The sequence below is a fragment of the Schistocerca americana genome, chromosome 4 (genome assembly GCF_021461395.2).
Source record: "Schistocerca americana isolate TAMUIC-IGC-003095 chromosome 4, iqSchAmer2.1, whole genome shotgun sequence".
Taxonomy (NCBI): domain Eukaryota; kingdom Metazoa; phylum Arthropoda; class Insecta; order Orthoptera; family Acrididae; genus Schistocerca; species Schistocerca americana.
The window spans coordinates 381,644,133-381,666,589 of record NC_060122.1 but is presented as its reverse complement, the minus strand read 5'-3'; the positions used below and the strand labels follow the sequence as shown (position 1 = coordinate 381,666,589).

The 22,457-nt window shown below is 39.4% G+C and overlaps 1 long non-coding RNA gene across 3 annotated transcripts; it reads right to left on the bottom strand.

Annotated features, from left to right (window-relative positions):
• Window positions 1-219: 219 nt before the first annotated feature.
• On the bottom strand, window positions 220-20,918 carry LOC124613037. 3 transcript variants are annotated; one of them, XR_006979602.1, is made up of 4 exons: window positions 20,371-20,918; window positions 13,492-13,573; window positions 1,691-2,380; window positions 220-281 (listed from the first exon to the last, which is right to left on the bottom strand). It is a non-coding gene; the product is annotated as an uncharacterized LOC124613037 (long non-coding RNA). The 3 variants fall into 3 exon arrangements; XR_006979600.1 differs by lacking the exon at window positions 220-281 and having other exon boundaries at window positions 875-2,380; XR_006979601.1 differs by lacking the exons at window positions 220-281; window positions 20,371-20,918 and adding an exon at window positions 17,655-17,939 and having other exon boundaries at window positions 875-2,380.
• Between the last annotated feature and the right edge of the window lie 1,539 nt (window positions 20,919-22,457).

Below are 22,457 nucleotides of genomic sequence, written 5' to 3'. Positions count from 1 at the left end.
CATGTCTGTTCAGTCGTCTGTAGACTGTGTATCTGGAGACAACTCTTCCAGTGGATGCGGTAAGGTCCCGAGCAAGGCTACCTATAGTACTCCGTGGCCGTTTGCGGGCACTGATGGTGAGATATCAGTCTTCTTGTGGTGTTGTACACTGTGGACGTCCCGTACTGTAGCACCTGGACACATTTCCTGTCTTCTGGAATCGTTGGCATAATCTTGAGATCACACTTTGTGGCACATGGATGGCCCTTGCTATGACCTGCTGTGTTTGACCAGCCTAACACCTGCAACATGCATAATGGTAGACAAAAATGTTCTTTGTTTTACAGATTTGCACACACACTCCAACAACTGGTTAATGTGCTCAGTAAGGGGCATGACCACCACTGGCAGCAATACAGACCTGACAACAACAGGACATGCTATGAACGACATCATCAATGTCATGTTGAGTTAATACCACCCATTTTTCCTGCAGAGCTGCTCACAAATCTTGGAGAGTGGTCATGGATGCTGACATGATGCAATCAATCTCCCTACGGCAGCCCAGACATGCTCTATGGGATTGAAATCAGGAGAGCGAGCAGGCCACACCATGTAAGCAGTTTCTTCCATTTCCAAAAAAATATCAACCACCTATCTCATCAGGATACCTGACAGCAGTTAAACCTTGTTGATTCACCAATAAAACTTCATAAAGAGGTGTTTGAATGGTCAACACACTCTCTGCCTACACCATTAGGGGTCCTCCTCAATATCAGTCTATTTCCACAATTTTTGGGTCCTGAAATCTTGTTCCACATTCCATCCAGATGCAGCAAATCTGTTGAGAATCACTCTTCAAACTAAACTGGGATTCATTGGTGAAAAAACTAAATTGGGATTCATTGGTGAAAAGAGCACTGGCCCACTATTCAACTATCCAGGTGGTATGTTGATTCCACTCTAGATGTCCCCTTCTGTGAAGATGCAACAGAGGTACACATACAGCAGGTCTCTGACGTAACGGCCCTTCTGCCAATGCCTTCTGAACACAGTTTGCCTTGATACAACATGTCCTTGATACATGTCCTGTGGATGCTGCAAGGCCAGATGCCAACTGCCATGCAGTACTAAGGTGGTACCATCATACCCTTACAGCCAAATAACAGTCCTCTCTTTCTGATTTCATACATGGCCGGCCCTGCTCTGGTCTTTGGGATACAGTGTCAGTCTCTATATAAACTGTCACCACATCTGAGAAACAATAGAACAACTCACATTAAGCCATCGGGCCACATCAGTTTGCGATTGTCCAGTTCCCATTTTTCCTACGGCCCTCCACTGCAAAGTGTCTGGTAGACACCTTCTCTGTACCATACTGCACTGTCTCTGACTGTGTACCCAGCGAATGTGGATCTGGGACTACCTGGCAAACACTACCCCATTTGAAAGATGCCCTGTAATAATTGTTGTCATGGTTGTCTGTTGACTGAAATGCCGTTTTCCATGCACAACACAACTGTCCAGATGCTTGTTGACAGTTTGTATGGTTACAGTGAATCAGATACAGGACAAGGTAATAGCAGTTAGTTGCTTTAAATTTGGACACCAACGTAGTTAATACACACAGATATTTTAATACACTAAATTTATGGATTATTTTTACACACAATTATACTATATTATTACAATTATCATCATATACAGATACCTTATATTCTTAAACCTCACTCAGGTGTTGGTGTTACTTTGGGGTGTCTGACAGTGGGTTGGGATCCCATCACTGTGCCATCAGCATGGGATGCTGAGTTTAGATAAATGGAATGGTATTAGCAAATATTTTATAAACTGTGCTAATAAATATGAAATTATGAAACAATCTTAATACTGATACGTAAGTTATGCACAGAAAATTTGTACAGATGTCTGTACTGAGCTGAATACTTCTAACTTACTGTCAATTATTTGTATATTCATAAATGATTTGGAAACTGTTTCAATACATGTTGTAATTCTATTCTAAATCTTTGTTGCAAAGAGTTGAATTAAAGTTTCTGTTAATATAGCACCTTTTCTGACACAAGGTTGCCATAAACATTTCCCTACAAAAGAGTCATTGTTAGGCCTACTTCTCATTTCATGATAATGAATATGGTCATTAGAAAACCAAACATCTTGCAGAAGACTATTCAAAAATCTTTGAATTCTTGCACTCACTTCCCATTGTATGTTTTTCCCTTCTTTACTGTGTTTGTTGCTAACAATATGAATTAGTTTCAAGTAAATTATCTGCATAAGCACAATGTAACACAAAAATAATTTGCACACAGGACTTTGCCTGCTTTTGTAATTCAGGGTGAGGTTCTGCATTCCAATGGAAAGATCTTCAGCAGACTATCATCTGAAATAAAACAATACACTGATAATTCTGTAAATTAGAAGAAATTTAAAAACATACATCATCAGTTTTTTCACAAATTATGAGAGATTGCTCAGCTGCTACTCACAGAAAAACCACTGAGTGACACTGCAATGTCAGTGTTAGAAAAGGGACTTAATTTTGCACCTACTCCCAAGACCCTGCCCATCAAGGAGTTCATCAGTGCCGTTGAACGAGGTGTTTTAAAACTTCCGAATGATGCTGCTGAAGAAATAAGGCGAGAGGCTTGTAGATAAATAACCAGGATGCCTGCACCCAAGCAGAACGTCACCAGCGAAAGAAAGAAGAGCGCTCAGTTCTTTAAAAGAAGACAATGATATAGTAATTTTACCAGCTGACATGGGTAACGCCACTGTTCTTATGCCTGCTACATCTTATTTTGGCAAGATGATGGACCTACTACAGGATACAGCGTATCGTCGACTCCAGAAAGATCCGACGGATGCCGTACAACGGAGGACATCCAGCCAACTTCCTGACCATCTGAAGAAGAGTTTAAGAGAACGAGCGCCAGTTCCGCCATGACTTTATGGCCTGCCTAAGATACATAAGGAGAATGTTCCGCTTCGCCCTATCGTTAGTAATATAGGTGCCCCAACATACCATCTAGCTAAACATCTGGCTTCTCTTCTGAGTCCCATGGTGGGGAAATGTGAACACCATATTTGAAACTCAGAAGATTTTATACGGCGAATGAAGAACCTGCGTCTTGAATCTACAGACTTACTAGTGAGTTTCGATGTGGTTTCCTTGTTCACACGGGTGCCCCTGATGGACTCATTACAACTTATAGGAGCCAAGCTGGAAGGGGACGTCTTACACCTTTTCAAACATGTGCTTACCTCGACTTACTTTTTATTTAACAACCAGTAATTCGAGCAGACTGACGGTGTTGCTATGGGTAGCCCTTTGTCTCCCATAGTAGCAAATCTTTTTATGGAAGATTTCGAGGACAAAGCACTTCAGACGGCGGTTCTGAAACCCAAATGTTTTTGGAGATATGTAGATGATACGTTTGTGGTATGGCCGCATGGGACAGCAACGCTTCCTTCTTTCCTGGAACATTTGAACTCCATCCATCCAAGTATCTGTTTTACCATGGAGGTAGAAAAAGGTGAGCTCCCGTTTCTGGATGTTTTGGTGCGTAGAAAAGGAGACGGCTCCTTGGGTCACAGTGTGTTCCAGAAGCCTATGCACACAGACTTGTATTTACAAGCTACAAGCTGTCATCATCCCTCAGAGCGCAGCGGTGTATTACGGACGCTAGTGCATACGGCTAGAGCCATCTCAGATCAGGACAGCTTGTCGGCAGAGCTCAACCATCTCCACTCTGTATTTGCCCAGAACGGGTACTCCGAGAAGCAGATCCGGAACGCGTTTCGACCAGCACGCTCCAAACCTCAAGAACAACCTGAAGAAGCAGATAACACCACAGGGTTGGTTTTTCTACCATATGTCGGTGGCATGTCTTTTAAGGTGGGCAGAATTTTCAAGAAACACCGGATTAAATGTGTTTTCCAGCCTCCAGCAAAAGTGAAATCGATGCTGGGCTCTGTTAAAGACAACCTCGGCCTGAGGAGACCAGGAATATACGAAATCCCGTGCCAGTGTGGGAAATCTTATATTGGCCAGACGTGTCATATGGTCAAAGACAGATGCGACGAACATAAACGTCACACGAGGTTGGGTCAGCCAGAGAAATCTGCGGTTGCTGAACATTGCCTTGACACGGGACACGGCATGAATTATGAAGAAACCAAGATCCTCTCGCATGCTTCCGCATACTGGGACTCCATCATCAAAGAGGCGGTCGAAATGCGTGTATGCAGTGACCTAATAAACAGAGACACGGGGTTTCACCTGAGCAAAGCCTGGGAACCAGCCTTGGCGGCACTAAGGAATCGTCAGCCACAGATTAGCAACCGCACCGAGTCAACGCAGATGGGAAGCCTTAGCGTAGATGCTTAAATCGCGCGCCAACACCTCACGCGCACGAACGGGGGCCGTCGCTCCCGGCCGCATTTTCCTGCGCCGCGGCGCGCTTCTGCAGACCGCGACCCGTTTCTCCAGCAGAGGACTCTGGTATTCGACGCTGTCTAAGATTAGTCTTCGATGATGTTATGCCCTGCTGGCGCCTGCGCTGTTCTAGAAAGCCAGCATATAAATTGGCCCGATTCTCAGCGATGCGACAGTAGCACCTGAAGATGGCGGGCAGTTGTCTCTCTGAAATATTGTGCGGCTTCTACAAAATTATCCGGCATAAGTCCCGGGAACCTATCAAGCATATTCCAAGAATGCTTATCATTGCATTTCCAAGTCAATTCTGGTGTGCATAGGATGGATGCTATATGTAGATTTAATAGGAAGTGAAATGGAAAGAGTAAAAAAGACTTTTCATTGGTAATTAAGGACAGATCAGATGTGAATGTCAGAACCAAAGTTACAACCATTATGGAAACATAACTGAGGCACAAAAGAAATAATCTGTGTAACCACTATTCTTTTGAGAATTTAAATTAAATTTACCCAAACAACAATTTTACAACTTTACAAGATCTTGTCTGCTGAGTAATACATAATGCCAAATATATTTATTCAACAAGAAAGGAAGTGAACAAAAATAAAAATTTTAGTCTTATCAACAAAATGCACAAGCTTTTCACTAAAATTATCTCAAACTGTGTAGCCAAAACAACATATCTGGAAAAGTCTTGCGTAATGGAAAAAAATTTAATTATAAAAAATGGGGGAAAAGCAGATATTTCAAGATCTGGGTAAGTTCATCAGTTTAGGTTGCAGCGATATGAAATCATTCAAGTTCAATGAAACAGAAGCAATGCACAAATTCATGAAAATAAAACAATTTTAAAACAAATTTCTGGTGATACTCTCAATTCAACACAATTTCTGGAAATAAACAGGTGAAGATAAACACAACACAAATGAAATAAAAAACAATATTACATAAATACAGCTAAGTACACAACACAGAAAAAGTAAACATGGGAGAAACTGCAGCAGAACTTATGAATGACTTTGATATGGTAGAGATACAGTGCTTTGTATACGAGACAGGAGAGCAATGACATATTTTTGGTCAAATAATGCTGCAGGTTTCAATGAAATAATTCATCAATAATTAAAAGCACTGCAGATCTAGGAACTAGAAGGTTAATCATTATAGTGACAAAAAACAATGAACAGAAACACGCCATCAGGGTTTCAGAAAAGCATTATCTTTATTTTAATGATGAACACACATCCCAATATAGACGAGATTTACTGCATTATTAAGGGTAACTGGCCACAGAATGAAATTGGTGACCAGAATAATAAGTTATAGTATAAGAAGTATAATAAGTATAAGAATAATAATAAGCAGAAGTTAAAAAAGAAAAAGTTATGAGATACTAGAAAATTACAAACACCTTTTATAAAGGTCAAGAAAAATTTATTTTGAGATGGAAGGAAGAATTCAAAAACCCATGATACCCTCAGGCAATTGTGGGTGTATTGAAAGCTTTCAGTAGCATAAAGAAGAGACAAACACATGACATAGGACACATTTTAAGATACAAAATCATTGGATTAACAGCAATAGGTGCTACTTAGGGCAGGATATGCAATGGACTACTAAGACAGCAGTGTCAAGAAGTGTGCTGCACATACAGAAACACAGACAACGTCAAGCAAAAGAAAGGAATAGCATATGGCTGCAGATCAAGGGCTGAACACAACTGAGATAGAATGTTAACTACAAAGAGGCAAGAGTAATTTGGTCATCTATCAAACACTATATGTTACTTGAAACATGCAGTACTGACTGTAGGTTCCTGTAGCGTAACAATGTTGTGTTATGTGATGTCAAGGCTGGGTGGTCTACTTAAAACACAAAACGTTTGAGGGGAGTAGTATGTGATGATGCTCTCTAGTGTTGAGTATTGATCTTTTGAGAGAGAACTAGCACTTGTAATCCTGCTACAATACAATGTAGCCTCCGCTACATACTGCACAATGATTCACACAATGATAATGAAGATGTGATGTAATGCAGATAACAGAATTACAGGAATTATAAAATAGTCAGGGTATGCAGCTTAGCACATAATTCAGATTAACAACAAACAATAAGGAAGATCAGAGTGTAACGTCCAGTCAACAATGAGTTCATTAGTGACAGAGCACACACTCAGAGTAGGGACGGACTGGGATGGAAATTGGCCATGACCTTTTGAAAGGAACCATCCCAGTATTTATCATACGTAATTTAGGGAAATCACAGTAAACCTAAATCTGGATGACCAGATGGTGATTTGAACCATCCACCATCCACAATGTGAGTCCAGTGTGCTAACCACTGTGCCACTTCACTTGGTAACACCAAACAAGGCAGAAATAGGTGTAATAAATCACAAGTAACAACAAAAATCTAAACACCAAAACTGGAGCATACAGTAGGAGAAGAAATGAACAAAATGTAAAAAGTATCAGGGGAGAAAAAAGATGTAAACTGCACATTTACACACAAAGAAAGCTTTATTGAATTACGTAAATCTGCTGGTGCAAAGCATTCACCTCAGACTTATACAATGACATCACAGCAGTACTGGAAGGGAAATCTGATGGTCCAAAAACGTAAGAGAGAGTAACCAGAAGAAACTGTAAATGTAGTGCTTCAGAAGGATGCATAAAATAAAGTGGGTACTTTAAGAACAGAGTGATCCGAAAGTAAAGCCCATATAGAGTGAATGATAAACACTGTACTCATTTAGTAATGGTAGAAAAATTAAGATAAATGCCTACACTTTTTTCATCTGTTTGTAAGTTAGATGATAACAGGTGTTAGTGTGTACAACTGTGATGCCCAAAACGACACATACGTCTTTTTTATAGACTTTGCATGAATAGGGCCTGTTGTTACAATGCAGAATTACAAGTAAATTCAGTGAGTCTGTACTGCACAATAATTGCAGCAGATATTCAAGTGTTTCAACCCTGGACATGGAATTCACTGACCACAGAGTATTGAAGCTACACTACCTGACAAAAAAAGTAAAGTACGTAAAAGAGGAGGAAGAAATGAAATCCAAAATCTGGGGTTGCGAGGGTATAAGATTCTATTTCAGTGACAACAAAACCAAGTAAAATTCAGAAAGAACTTGGCTGTTTGAGCCCACTTAGTATGATGTCACACCCCCTTTGGCCAGGATGAATGCACCAATTGAGATAGGAAGGATATCATAATGCCGCTGTATCCTCTACTGATGCAAAGTGGCCTCAACTGCTGTAACTAGTCCTCAATATAATGGATACTGGCACTGGGGCTGATTTGATGTCTGAGCTTGTCCCAAACATTATCTATCTGGGGATCTTGGTGGCCCTGGGAGTACTCCAAGGCTATGCAGACAGTTTACACAGACGTGTCATGTGTGGATGAGCATTGTTGTGTTGAAAAACAGCTCCATAAAACTGTCACATGAGAGCTAATACATGAAATGAAATAAAATGATTGTGTGGAATTGTTGGTCAGGATGTCCCATTCGGGTTCGGTCACCAAGTGCAAGTCTTATTTCAGTCGGCACCACATTGGGCAGCATGTGGCCGATGATGAGGATGAATGTTGATGAGGATAACACAACACCCAGTTCCCGAGCGGAGAAAATCTCCAACATGGCCTGGAATCAAACCTGGGCCCACCCAGCTAAGCAGGCAGACAGCTAATACATGAGGTCACAGGACGCCCATTACATACCACTGTGCCATCAGAGTTACCTCAGTTACTGACAGCCGTGCCTCAGAGTTGTACACAATGACTCCCCATACAATGATACCATGAGTAACACAGCTACACCTCTCCAAAACATGGGAAGAATGGGATACTCTCCAATGAAGGTCATCTGGGATTCACCATTGAACACAATGTGATGCCATTTGTCAGCAGTCCATGGTACCCAGTCACAGTACCATTCCAAATACAGCTGTTGGTGTTAACGGCAGCCTATGCATGAGCTGGTGTTTTCCAAGTCCAATTGTTGCTAGTCTCTGTCCAATGGTGCAGAATGACACAAAATGTTGCAGGGAATCCTTTACTTATTCTTGGATGGCATGCACACATGGCAAGGGGGGTTGGAATGTGCTTTGTGCACAATACAGTGATTCTCCCTTGTGTTTGTCAAAAGTGTTTGACTCGAACCTTAATGATAAACTCAGCCCTCGCATCCCCGTGCAGTCCAACATCAGGACACTGTCACAATTGAATGCCCCACAAATCTGAATATTGCATGATTCAACCAGCTGGCCAAATGGAGATCCACAATGATTCTTCTTTCAAGCTCTATCAGGAGACCAGATGAAAAAAGAGCACAAGAATTTTGTGAAATTTTCATACCAGACAAGCTGCACAGGACAGGAAAAAGTCTATCACAGGACCATGCCAATCAAAATGTTGACGACTATAATCATCTATGTTTCCCCCAATGTGGGAAGTTGTAAGGAGATACTTGAAGTCATGGGAGATACTCTGTGAAAATCTTTCACCTTTGGGAGTCAGGGGAGGACATAAAAATCTGTGAAAAAAAGATGGCATACAAATCATGTATCTGTGCACAATATTTGAGGAAAGTGGTGTCCAGACATTATTATTATTATTATTATTATTATTGGTCACAGTAGCAGCAGCACTCATATTGGCATAGTCAATTCAGTCAAGTGGTGACTAGGCAAAAATACTGGACAAACTCAGAGATATGTGGCCAAGTAGAATGTTAATTCTTATGTTGTTCAACGACTCTGACAACTAGTTCCAACAACATGTGACAAACTAAGGAAGTTCAGTCAATGGCACAATGCAGAACAACAGACAATATTCACACTCAAAGGGAACAGAACTGCAAGTCTAACTAAACAACAGCCTGCCTTTGCTGTAGCTACCAAAATACATCATCAAGTACCATACACAGCAGGCTTTATCAACGAAATATGTATGCAATGTGACCAACAATGTATGTACTGCTCACTGTTCATCAAGAGAAAACACTTACAGAGGGCGTAGCAACATGCACAATGGGCTGCAAAAATATAAGGAGCCATTCCTTTTATGGAGAATGAATGTACAGGCAAATCTCTGTTTAAATTGTTATTTGCCTGTAGATATGTTCTGATCTGATGAGAAACCAGAACCTGTTATCAACCTTGACATATCTTTTGGTAAGGTAGTGTCTTCGTAAGAATCAGTAATACAGACATCCAAATCTTTCACTGTAGAACTGTATCTGTCCAGCTGTCAAGCAGTAAAGCATGGATGATTTTTTTCCCCAAGATTTAGAGAATAAGTGTACTTTAATGGTGTCAGTAAAATGTCTTGCCAACTTGTTAACTTGGGCACAAAACCACACAGTTTCCATAACAAAGCATTATGCAGTCCACGGAGCTAACTACACGACTAGACAACCAGTAGGCAGTAAGAATCAGTACAGAAATGGAAAATAAAACAATTTACTGGTGTTTGTTACACGGAAGTAAAGAGTAGTTCCCAATATTTCACTCATTTCTTCTACACATTTATTGTGGCAAAGAATACAAGTCTGAAAGCAGATCTGACATGGAATAAACGTTTGAAAGCCAAACTTCACTATTCAATGCCTTCTCTATGTATCTCTCTGCTTATCCTTTGATTCCATTTTCAGCTACACATATCAATCATTAAAATACAAAGAAATTACAAAATCAGAATGGATTTATAAAATAATAACAATAAGTAAAACACCACATTATTCAACAGCAGTTATCCATTATAGTCAACATACCATTTGGGGGTGATATAATCCTATGAACTCACAGTTATAGATGTCACCATATGACATTACTAGAGTACAGGTGGAAAGAAACTGAGGTGGTTTACCACAAATATAACAGCCTCAGTTTGTGCAATGTAGTGTAAGTTATATTTTATGTATTACAAACTAACTAAATTTGTTTCTTTGCAAACAAATAGTTTAAATCTCTCTTGTTTTTAATGAACTCAGGAAATCTAGTTGTGTATCACATTTCAAAATACATCAACAAATGCTAACTTACAAAGTGTTTGTTCTCATATTAGTGGTGAAATGATTCCCCAAATCTTATCAAAAAGGTCATAATAGGATCATACAAATGTCCTATACAGAATTGTTACTCACAATAAAAAATAATTTTTTTAGATCATCTTGATAAAATATAGTTACATACCCATTTGAAAACTGTCAAGAAGCTAAAATCTAGCATAGTCACTCATACCCATAATGGATAAGTGATCCAGTAAATGATTAATATAAAAGAAATTTAAAACTTCATACAGTTTGTTTTTATGAAGACCTATTAATATCACAGCAAAATACTCAATATCAACATGACAAGACTAATTTAACCACGTACAATTACTAAAAACATACTAACGTCTTCTACTGATAACGTGCTGCTTACAAAGAATGATATAAAAAACTTCCCTAAGGCTATTAGTTGAATAGTGTTTTATTTGCTTGTTGGTAAAACCGATGTAGCATGTGACAGTACCAACAAAATGGAAGATAAATTGATCCACTGATAACAGTAACTTATGTTTCACATACTATCACACCTAGTGTTGCCAAATTAAAGGCAGACCAAAATTTCAGATCAGTTTCCTCCTGGGTCATGACATTTCCTGCCCTGAAGCAGGAGACTGTCAGAGAGTTCCAAAAGGTGGCTGCTCTTAACCAATACCTGCTCAGTGAGCAGTCAAATGCCATACGACCTCCTGTGGCAGTATATCTCCATCTTCCCCAGGAGATCCATGAATCTTTTTCAACAACATGACAACCGCAGGATGGAATGTCCAGACTGTAATGCATGTTACATGGGACAGACAGGTAGAACACTTGAGATCAGATTTGGTGAGCATGCAGCTTTAGATACATGGGATATAGTTGAAAGATCCAATTTTGCTTCTCACCTGGTTGAGAGTGGGCACATCTTCCCCTCTTTGAGGTCAGCTGTCATGTTGTTGCACAAGGTTGAGAAGGGCAGATTCATGAACCTCTTAGAGGAGGTGGAGATATACTGCCATCTGAGGTCATCTGGCATTTGCCCGCTTAATGAGTGGTTGCTGGTGAAGAATAGCCAGTTTTGGGAGCTCTTGGACAGTCTCCTGCTTTGGGGCAGGAAATGTTACGACCCTGGAGGGAACTAAAATGAAATTTTTGCCTAGCTTTAACATCATAACACAAGGTATGTGAGAACATAAGTGACGAGGATGGTTTGAAAAGTTCTCAGAATCACCATGAGAGGTCAGCGCTAGCACAATGAATCAGTCCTGTGATATTCATTGGATGTTTCCTGTAAACACGTGCCACGTCAATGCTCTTGGAAGAGAGCTGTGGCAGTGACATGGCTCTTTTGTTGTTCCCGCATAGTGATTTGCGAAGATGGAAAAAACTGAGATTCGAGCAGTGATTAAGCACTTCGTAAAGAAAGGTATGAAAGCAAAGGACATTTCAAGCCGATTTCCAGAATACACTGGGGGACTCTGCTCCTTCATATTCAGCTGTTGCCAAGGGGACAAATGAATTTAAATTTGGTCGGGAGAGCTTAGACGATGATCCGGGCATTGGTCAGCCAAGATGTCACTACACCAGAAATCATTGTAAAAGTGCACAAAATGGTCATGGAGGACCGCGATTGAAAGTGCGTGAAATTGCTCACACTTCCCAGATGTTATCTAAAATGGTATATCACATATTAACTGAAGAATCGTAAATAAAAAAAAATTATCTGCAAGATGGGTGCCGTGGCTCTTGACACTGGATCAAAAATGCATGAGAATGGACATATCGGATCAATAATTTGGCCCGTTTTAGGAGAAACAAACAAGATTTTCTGTGCCAGTTTGTGACCACAGATGAAACTTGGGTGCACTACTATGCCCCAGGGACAAAACAACATTCAAAGGAATGGAAACATGCTGATTCTCCACCACCAAAGAAAGCAAAGACAATTCCTTCTGAGGAAAATGTCATGGCATCAGTTTTCTGGGATGTGAAGGGGATTCTGTTTATAGATTATCTCCCCACTGGGCACACAATCACTGGAGAATACTATGTTAACCTCCTGGACAAATTGCAACAAAAGAGATGCGAAAAAAGGCCAGGTTTAGCATGGAAGAAGGTCATCTTCCATCAAGACAATGTGCACATGCACACACGTGCTGTTGCCATGGCAAAATTACACGAATTAAGGTATGAATTGTGGCCACTCCCACCTTATTCACCTGATATGGCACTGTTAGACTTCCATCTCTCCCCAAAACTGAAAATTTTTCTTCGAGGATGAAAAACTGATAGCTGGAGTTGACAACTATTTTGCAGGCCTGGAGGAAACTCATTTTCAAGATGGGATCAAGGCACTGGAATACTGTTGGACCAAGTGCATTAATCTACAAGGAGACTAAATTGAAAAATAAAAAATGTTTCAGTGATGTAAGTACTTTTTTTCTAATCCATTCCAAGAACTTTACAAACCATCCTCATATTATATAGGTGGATCTATTTGTCACCCATTTTGTTGTTACCATCCAAGGCTACATCAGTTTTCCCATCAAACAAATAGAGTTCTATTCAACTAATAGCCTTAGAGGGTAGGTATATGGCAATTTGTTATACCGTTCTTTGTAAACAGTATATGACAACTGGACCTACTTCATATATTACATAAGAAATTTACGTCAATAGAGGACTTCAATAAATTTTTATTAATTGTACCTGGTTAAATTAGCTTGTTCATGACGATCTTCAGTATCTTACTATAAAACAGTATGTATGATTTTTATATCTTTTCTGCAGGGTGTTCGGAAACTTCAGTTACAAAGTTCTAGGACTTGTAAAAGGTAGTGGGTACATAAAATTTTGTATAGAAACCCATCTCTGGAAATGTACTGCTTCCATGCTACAACCATTTGAGAACATATTGGTAATGTGACCACTTTTGCAAGTGATTTATTAAGCAATACCCATTACATCACTTGTTTTACAATTCCACTCATTAATAACCAAAGAACTTACTTGTGTACCTGTTGACGGATTCTCTACAGTGCAGCCTCTTCCACTTTGCATGTTCGGCATCTCCTGGGAGCATCAAGTCATGCTGAGGACAAAAACGGTATTTCGATGGAGTCACATGTTGTGAATAAAGATATTTACAAAGACAATGAGCAGCTCCACCATTACTGTGAGCTTCGCCGTACTGAAGGATCATGCCAGTGTATTCTGCAAATGTGTATTCAACCAACTTGCTCTAACTCTCAAAGACATGTGAATCAGGCTCAAACAAGGTTGGAGAGGGAGGACAGAAACCAAATGACACCAGACAATCTGACATAAGAACCCCTTACCACAACTACCATGTTGCATACCTGCCTAGCAAACATATTGTTCCAATTCAAAATATTGTTTACTCAGCCACCTCTTCAAGTCTTAGAAATTTGTTATGAGAATTTGCAAACATGCTGAATTAATTATTTAGTAAATCACGTAACCACTATGGTACAGGTGACTATGGTGATTTTAGTTTCTTGACAATTCTCAGATTGATATACAACTATATTTTAATAAGATGGTCTTCATTTTTTTTACTTATATAGTGACACAACAATTCTTTATAGGACAGTTGTATGAGCCTATTAATAATCTTTTTTATAAGAGCTGGGGGATTGCTACACCATTCATATATGAACAAAGACAGTGTAAGTTGGTATTTCTTGATGTATTTTAAAGGTTATATGCAACTATTTCACTTTATTAAAAAAAAAGTGTTTCGAACTACTACATTTGCTACGTTTGAAAGAAACAAGGTCAGTTAGCTCATAATATAGAGGGTGTAAGTTATATTACATGTCACAAACTGAGGCTGCTGTACTTGGTGTAAACAACCATCTCAGCTTCCTTTGTCCATACACCAATAAAATCATAGGGTGACACATACTGCTGCCAGTTTATTGGATTGTAACTCACTCAAATGGTTTGTTGACTATAATGAGTCATTGTTATTAGATAACATGATGTTTTATTTATTGGTTTAGATAAATCAAAACTGATTCTGTAATTTTCTTATATTTCAGCAATGAAGTTGGTTGTTTATAGCTGAACAATCTGGATACGCAAGAATAATAAAAAAAAATAATGGGATTGTGACTGACTGTTGTGTTCCTATCCTTCCTTATATCACTTTCTTCGCGTAGAGTGGCTGTTATTTCATTACCTATGGTACATTTCAAGTACTAGGGTTCTGAGTTCCTAAAAGTGGAGCTTTTTTTCAAGATTGAAGCAACCATCATCTGCAACTCAACATTACCATGTTTGCTGGATATATTATAAATCTTTGTCTCCTTTACAATTATCTGTGATCTATGGCTGTTCATTCTGAGATGGTTCCTTTCAAAAGGACATGGCTTTCCCCATTCCAACTAGTGCTCTACATCTAATGACCTCATTGTCAACAGGCTGTTAAACACTGATCTTCCTTCTTTTCATTGAGGCTGTTCACTTAAACTGAATCTTTCAATTATCTTTATCAAAAAAATTAAAACTGGGCTGCCAAACATTTCAACACAGAATTCTTAGTATTAGCTTTCTCTAGATATTTGCCTTATCAGTACTCCGGGGAAGCAATTATTCACCCTCAAAGAGAGACTATGCAGATATCATGTGATACCATTTCTAGTATTGATAATGGCATCAGTGTGGCAAGGAAAATGACCCACAAGTTTCTTTGGGTATGCCATATCCAGATGAAGCCACTAATTGCTTATTAGATCCTGGATGGCTATCAAACTGCAGAAACTTTGTTCGGTACATTTCACCCTCTGCTCCAAATAGTCTCAAATATTTGCTGTGGGATTAAGATCAGTTGATTTGTTAGGCCGATTAGATGTAATAGTCTGCCTGAGAGTTCATCAAACCAGAAACGAATGTATGCACAACTCTGAAAACACAGCTTTTGTCACCCTGAAAGATGTGATAGGCCACAGTAAACACACAACATGAATTTATAAAACAAAGAGTAATACTTGGTGTTACACAGAATGTTGAAATTAACATCCTGATTCATGTCAATGATAATCTGAATGAGCCACTCAAGTCATGGTATGAAACACAGTCCCTAAACTCACAGACTCATCTCTTGTTGGCCTGAACTACACCCACCGTTGATTAAACCTGGCATTGTTCCCTCAATGTACACCATACCTTGCATAATTAAAAACAGAAAGACAAAGGGGTGGAGTCAAGAGGGTGACAGAGAGAGAGAGAGAGAGAGAGAGAGAGAGAGAGAGAGAGAGAGAGAGAGAGAGAGAGAGAAGTCACAATAGAAGACCCAAATGGAAAAACATTGTAAGTCCATGAACAAACTATCTGAGGAGAAACAAAAAACATTATAACTGGAGATGGTTTTGTTGTATCAATGTAATTTTTAGTCATCACTTATGAATTGTTCACTTTTATATTTCCTGCAAGTTTCAGACAGTTGGAGTGCATACTTTAAGAGAAAATTATTAATATATAGTCACATGGACTTGGGATGTTTTTAATGCATGGTAAAAAATAGACATTGGTGAAAGAAAGAAATATTATTTTTAATTATATTTTTTGACATCATAACATGGTTTATGGCACTGAATATATGAACAAAACATCATAATCTTTGGAAATAAAAAATATAATGTATACAATTGTTTTTTCTACAATGAAAAAGAACTTATTTTTCTTTCACTTTGTTTCTTCTTCTTCTTCTTCTTCTTCTTCTTCTTCTCCTCCTCCTCCTCCTCCTCCCAATCCCATCACTGTTCCTTCGGGTGTGGAATATTCTGTGAGGGATGAATAAAAGGTTGCACCCTCTGATGATATGTACTATACCACACATTTCAGATTTTTCAGCTTTTCTGATTTTATGGGCAGTGCATTTGTGCACAAGGGGGGACCCAAAAGTAACCAGAATCGTAATGCTGCACATCGTGTACTTGTAGTAGCAGGTTGCGCTGCCAGGGGGTTGTAGTAGGAGCTCTGGTGAGTCATTCCACCACGCGGCGTCACCCAACGGTGAGAAGTGTGGTTTCTTTGGCAGTGTGCGTACAGTGCAGACGTGACACGAGGAAATGGTTAGTTCTTACGACCAACGTGCGGCAGTCAAGTTTTGTTTCTTGCTCGGCAGGAACGCAGCAGAAACTGTTGCGATGATTCAGACAGCCTACAAAGACCATGCTCTTAGTAAAACGCAAGTGTATGAATGGTCTTCTGAGTTTAAAAAGGGAGAAATGGTGGTTGAAGATCATCCCCATTCCGGTCGACCTTCAACTGCTCTAAGTGAAGGCAACATCGAAAAAATCCATGATTTCATCAGTGGAGATCAACGCAGGACAATCAACCAACTCGATAACCTGTCCAGGTTGTCTTCGAGCTCAATTCAGCGCAGCTTGACCATCGATTTGGGGATACGAAGAGTGGCAGTAAAATTCGTGCTGAAGCTTCTTACCAGAGATCAAAGGGATTGTCGCATTCAAGCCTGTCTCTAAAAGGAGGACACGTTCAAAGATGATTCACATTTTTTCAGCAAAATCATTACAGGTGATGTGTCATGGTGCTATGAGTACGATCCAGAAAGTAAACAACAGTCATCACAATGGAAGTCACCTGGCTCACCTCGAGCAAAGAAAGCTTGACAAGTGAAATCAAATGTGAAAACGATGTTGATCTGTTTTTTTAGCATCAAAGGGACCGTACACTCTGAATTTGTCCCTGAAAACCAGACAGTAAACCAACAATTGTATTTGGAAGTTATGAAACAGCTTTGCAGAAGTTTGTCGCAAAAACGTCCGGCTTTGTGGGATTCTGGTGTGTGGTCCCTGCAACACGACAACACTCCTGCGCACACAGCTCTCAGCGTTCGCCAGTTTTTGACCTCAATGAAGACGACTACATTGACCCACGCGCCCTATTCACCGGATTTAGTACCCTCGGACCTCTTCCTATTCCTGAGGATGAAAAGAGACTTGAGAGAGAGAGAGAGAGAGAGAGAGAGAGAGAGAGAGAGAGAACACAGAAAGGCAAAAAGGGGAAGAGATAGAAATTATTAACAGTGTTTTATATAACATATAAGTTCAGAAATTCAGAAACCGAGAACCATGTTTGATCATGGACATAGATATAAAAAAAAGCACTAACATTTTACTTACATTATATTTCATTGTAAAGGTTTTCTGGGAACATTTGTCCATGCGGAGCCTTTGACGAAAAACAACCATAGGAGACATCAGACCACAGACATAAAAATCTTGCTTATTTTTCACAGCTAAACCATTGAAATTACATAAAACAGCTGCCTTTTCTTCATCATCAACACATCACAACATTTTCTTCTGCACTTGCTGTTACGGCCTGTTCTTCGACCTGGATGTATTTCTCCTGTATTTGTGGTATATTCTTCTCTCGCAACACGTTTTCGTTTCGCTACAGTTTTCCCCCCCCCCCCCCCAATTGTCAGGCATTTTATGTTTTTTACCACAAACATCTGAATTGCCATCACTTGAAACCACCTCCATATTAGAACGGAAAAAAATACCAACTTTCACAAATGATGCGTCCACTACACAGGCTTCATGCAAACTGAGTGGGTAGAAAATATATAAAATATCATCAACTCAACTCAGTATGTAGTAAGCCTGTCCGTTGTTGAAAAAAATACTTTTTATTGATTGTTGCAGCTGCCATGAGGTACTGAAAACTGCATGTGGCTTCCAAGATGTTACTGAATGGAAAAACTGTCCAAGTCCATGGATTTGGGATGTTATTTCATTCATTTGAAAATGTATTGTGGCATTTTAAGGGGAATGAGCTGGACTTGGAAAGTTCTTCTTGGCAGGGATGTAGCTCTAGGCGTGTACATTCACTTTAATATAAAAGTGAAAATTGACCAAAGGTGGACTTGGGATGATTTTCCATTCTGGTCTTCAAATTGTTGTTGGTATACCATATAGAAATTGCCTGCATTGGCCGCTTCTGCCTATTAATGTACACCGATAACATAGAAACTGAATCATTCCACAGCCCTGAAGACACACCCCTTCATGATTGGATTATCACAACACAATATGTTAATGAATTAATGAAAAACTCTGTTATCCAACAGAAAATGAAATATTTTTTTTTTACATCATTACTCCCAATTTCTTTTAGTTAGGCCCTATTTATTTGTTTTCACTAACTGAAATTGATGAAGACAAGACAGCCAGGATAGTTTCATGGGGAGGTGTGTAAATACACTTCTGCTGAGGCTGACATTGCAGCCTTGTTAAAGATACTTGAAACCAACTCATCTTCGGTAGATATGCATACCGAGTGCAAAAACAATGTCAAAGAAAACAATACACTATATGTAAGTCCACTACTAGTGACTCCCCAAAAAACGCTGTTGCCGCATTCATAGAAAATAACTTTGTTCAGAACTATTGTTTATGAAAATATTTGTCTGCAATGTAGCATTGTAAATGGAGGATAAAACAATAAAGACAAGAAGAGAAAGTAAGTTTTTTAAATGAGGTGCTACAGAAGAATGCTGAACATCAAATTGGTAGATTTGATAATTAATGAAGAGGTACCAAATCAAACTGGGGAGAAAAGAAATTTTGCCATAATTTGACTAAAAGAAGGAAAAGTTAACTTTGTTTTGGAGGAAAATAGTGGGCTGAAAACAGTAGAGGGTGACCAAGACTGACCGCAGTACTCAGTTTCAAACAGTTGTAGTCTCTAGTAGTTATGCAGGGATGAAGAGACTCGCACAGCACAGGCTTGAGTAGTCTTGAATAGTAAGCTGCAGAAACCCATTACGTGTACTGAAGACGACGACGACAGCACTAAGCAAAGAAGTGAAAGTTTGTCAAACCAAATATATATGAATTTAACATTAAGAAACAATGGAGAATCACTAAGTCTATGAGGGAAGAAGCAAGCATGGAACAGTAGATAAAGAAGTCTACAGGTTAAGGAATAAATATCAATAAAAATTTAAACTGCAAATTTTCTTTTCATATTCCTATCTCTTGTGGTCCCACTAAAAAAAATCTATAGAGGAGGAGGAACTGCAGGCTACCTAAGCAACTGAGTTACAATGTAATACTAGCAACAGTCAGTCATTCATGATGAGTTATGTGCACTCTGATAAAGAATGATCTACTACCAAGACAATCAAAGTGACACTGAAAATTTGTAGATTAACTCATACAGTATGCATAAGCAGCTGTCCATGTATTTATGGTTTCAACATGTTGTTACACAGATGTGAAAATGTTTGTCTCTGAATGAAATTAATTATCTGTGATGAAATAAACTGCTCATGCCATGAGGTACATAATCCTTTTTTGTCCATTCCACAATACCCAAGTGCTACAATAAACTGGAAAATTTGTTGAAGACTGACGACTAAGTATCCAATGTACCATACAATTAATATAAAAATGCAGAAATAAATCAGTTCCATTATCAGTAATGTAATACTTATTAGAGATAGAAATTTTGTACAATAGTGCTACAATAGTAAAAGCAATACCCCACCCTCATCTGGTGAAGATATTAATGAAATGACAAAGATGTATGGGCCCTGATGCGGTTTTAAAAGTAAACGTCACCTCAATAGCAACAAAATGTAATTCGTGTAGAATATTCCCTGAAAAATATAGGATTCATGTACACACGTTCATAAATGCTATACTGTCTGACAAAATACAAAACCATTTATTGTCAAATATCTACCTAAAAATTAATCTTGACAATCATTGAACTACAAGCGACACAGTACTCTACAAAAGCTTTACAGTCAAAGCATATCGAAATTTCAGGCCTTTAAATTCTTCACAAGGTGAAAATTCTACCCTAATAATGCAGAAATGCACGTACATCCTTTATTACACACTGGTGTTTCTTGTTGTTGGGTACATTACATTCACAGCATTCATGTAAACACATTTCATGGCGGACGAATACTAAGATCATGCTATCAGCTGGCTCAGTTCGAGAATTCAATGACGTCATTATAACCTTGACTGCTACTAAGCAAGCTGGTACACGGAAGCTGACGTCCGAATATTTTTCATTTTTTTAGTGGCTTCTAAACAATAGTTTCTTGTGACAGTTTGTAAACGATTATATCAGTGCCTCAGAATACATTGTACGTCAGATTTTCGACAAATCATCAAAGTTTAGTGTTAAATCCGTACAGCACAAACTGTTGTTTCCATAACCTTAACGATGTTTTAGGCTCTAACATGATGCTTGGGGTGGAAGAACTACCACAGATGAGAAGTCTCTCTCCAGGGTTGCCATCCCCTACACCGAAGACAGACACATCAAAGGTAAGAAATTATCTTCATACATTTTTGCACAGAAAATGTTTTGTGTCGATATGGCAACTACGCGGCAAGCATATATTTCGAAACAAAATTCGAATAACACGATTATTTAAGCTCTTTGTATGAAGTTGTCTTGGAAACTTCATAGCAATGTGCAAGCTTAGTTATGTCAATGCTAATATAATTACATCTTAAGGGTGCGTATTTCCACAGAAATAAACAAAATACGCACGGTGTGTCGATGTCGTCATACTCCCGTGATGCTCGGCGTTCCACGTGATCACAATGCCTAACCTGCTGCTGACTCACATCAGCAGACGACTCCGTAGTGGTAGTGTTTAAGTTGCGGAGAAATGTTGACATTGCGTGTGCGTGAATAAACATTGTTTATTTGTTGTAAACAAACGTGATAGTATTGATGTGGTGGTCGTTGTTATTGTGTTTCACGTATTTCTGGAAGAGTTTTATGCTTGCAATGATAGAGTAAAATAAATGCCGGTTTGACAGTTCGCAGAAGTAATTGTTGTGTGTGTAACGAGAAGTGCAAACTGTTTTCAAGAAATTGGAAATCACATACCTCTTGTACTCGTGTTATCTGTGTAGGAAGTCTCTCTTAAATAGCCGCAAGAAGAAGGACCAAACGAATCCTAACCTCTTCATTGATATTGTGCGTGTTCTTGATAACAGCAGCTACAATTTATGTTGTGTTTTGCTTTAAGAGAAACGAATACCGCCTGGCATGTGTGAAACACGTATCAAACTTTCCTTACTTCATTTGATTATGTGTGATAGTAAAATACTGCTAATGTAAAGTTCTGTGCGAAGGCAGCGGTTGAGCGTGCCACTTGTTGTTTTATGTCTTTTCACGAAAGTGTGAATTTCGAGGAAACAGATATTCCGGTTCGTAGACAGGCTCCGTGAACTATTGTTTACATGTGTACCTTCAAGAATTACCGTACTTTTGATTGGTGATAACAATAAATATTTATTGAGTTATCATTTCGAATGTGTCCTCATTGTTACGAGTACAAAAACTCACACTGAGCCCTCGTGGGCACAAATAAACGATTCTTTCTTGCACTCGTTACCTGCAACAGCCGGTAAGGTAGGAATAATAACTGCAGTGGCGTGTTTTCAACAGCTGCATCATGGTTTGTCTGAAGAAGTCCAAGTGCGACGAGTTGCTGCAACTGGCGTTGTTGCTCAGCTTGTTGCGTGCAGATCCAGACACTTACTTACGTCGGGAGGCTCCTGAAATCGTGGGCGTCCGCGTGGAGACTGGCCAGGCGTGGGCCCTGACCGGTCCTAGGGGTCCTAACTTCGATAATCGCAGACCCTACATACACCCTAAAAGCCTCGACTCTGAACTCATTAATTACGAACGGGAGGTCTTCGAGGAGCTCAACGCCCTAGGCCGGTACAACAGGATAAATGCGGGAATATATAATGTTACCGCATATCTTCTAAATGTGGATGGAAACAGTCCTGATGATGATTTCGGAGCGGACAATGCATCGAGCTCTGGGTTGCTTGTGGACAACGAAAGACCAACGGTATCTACCAACGAGGATTATGCGGAGGCGTCATCTTCTGGACTATCCGGATTTCCTTTCCTGTTCGATGACGACGAGAGTG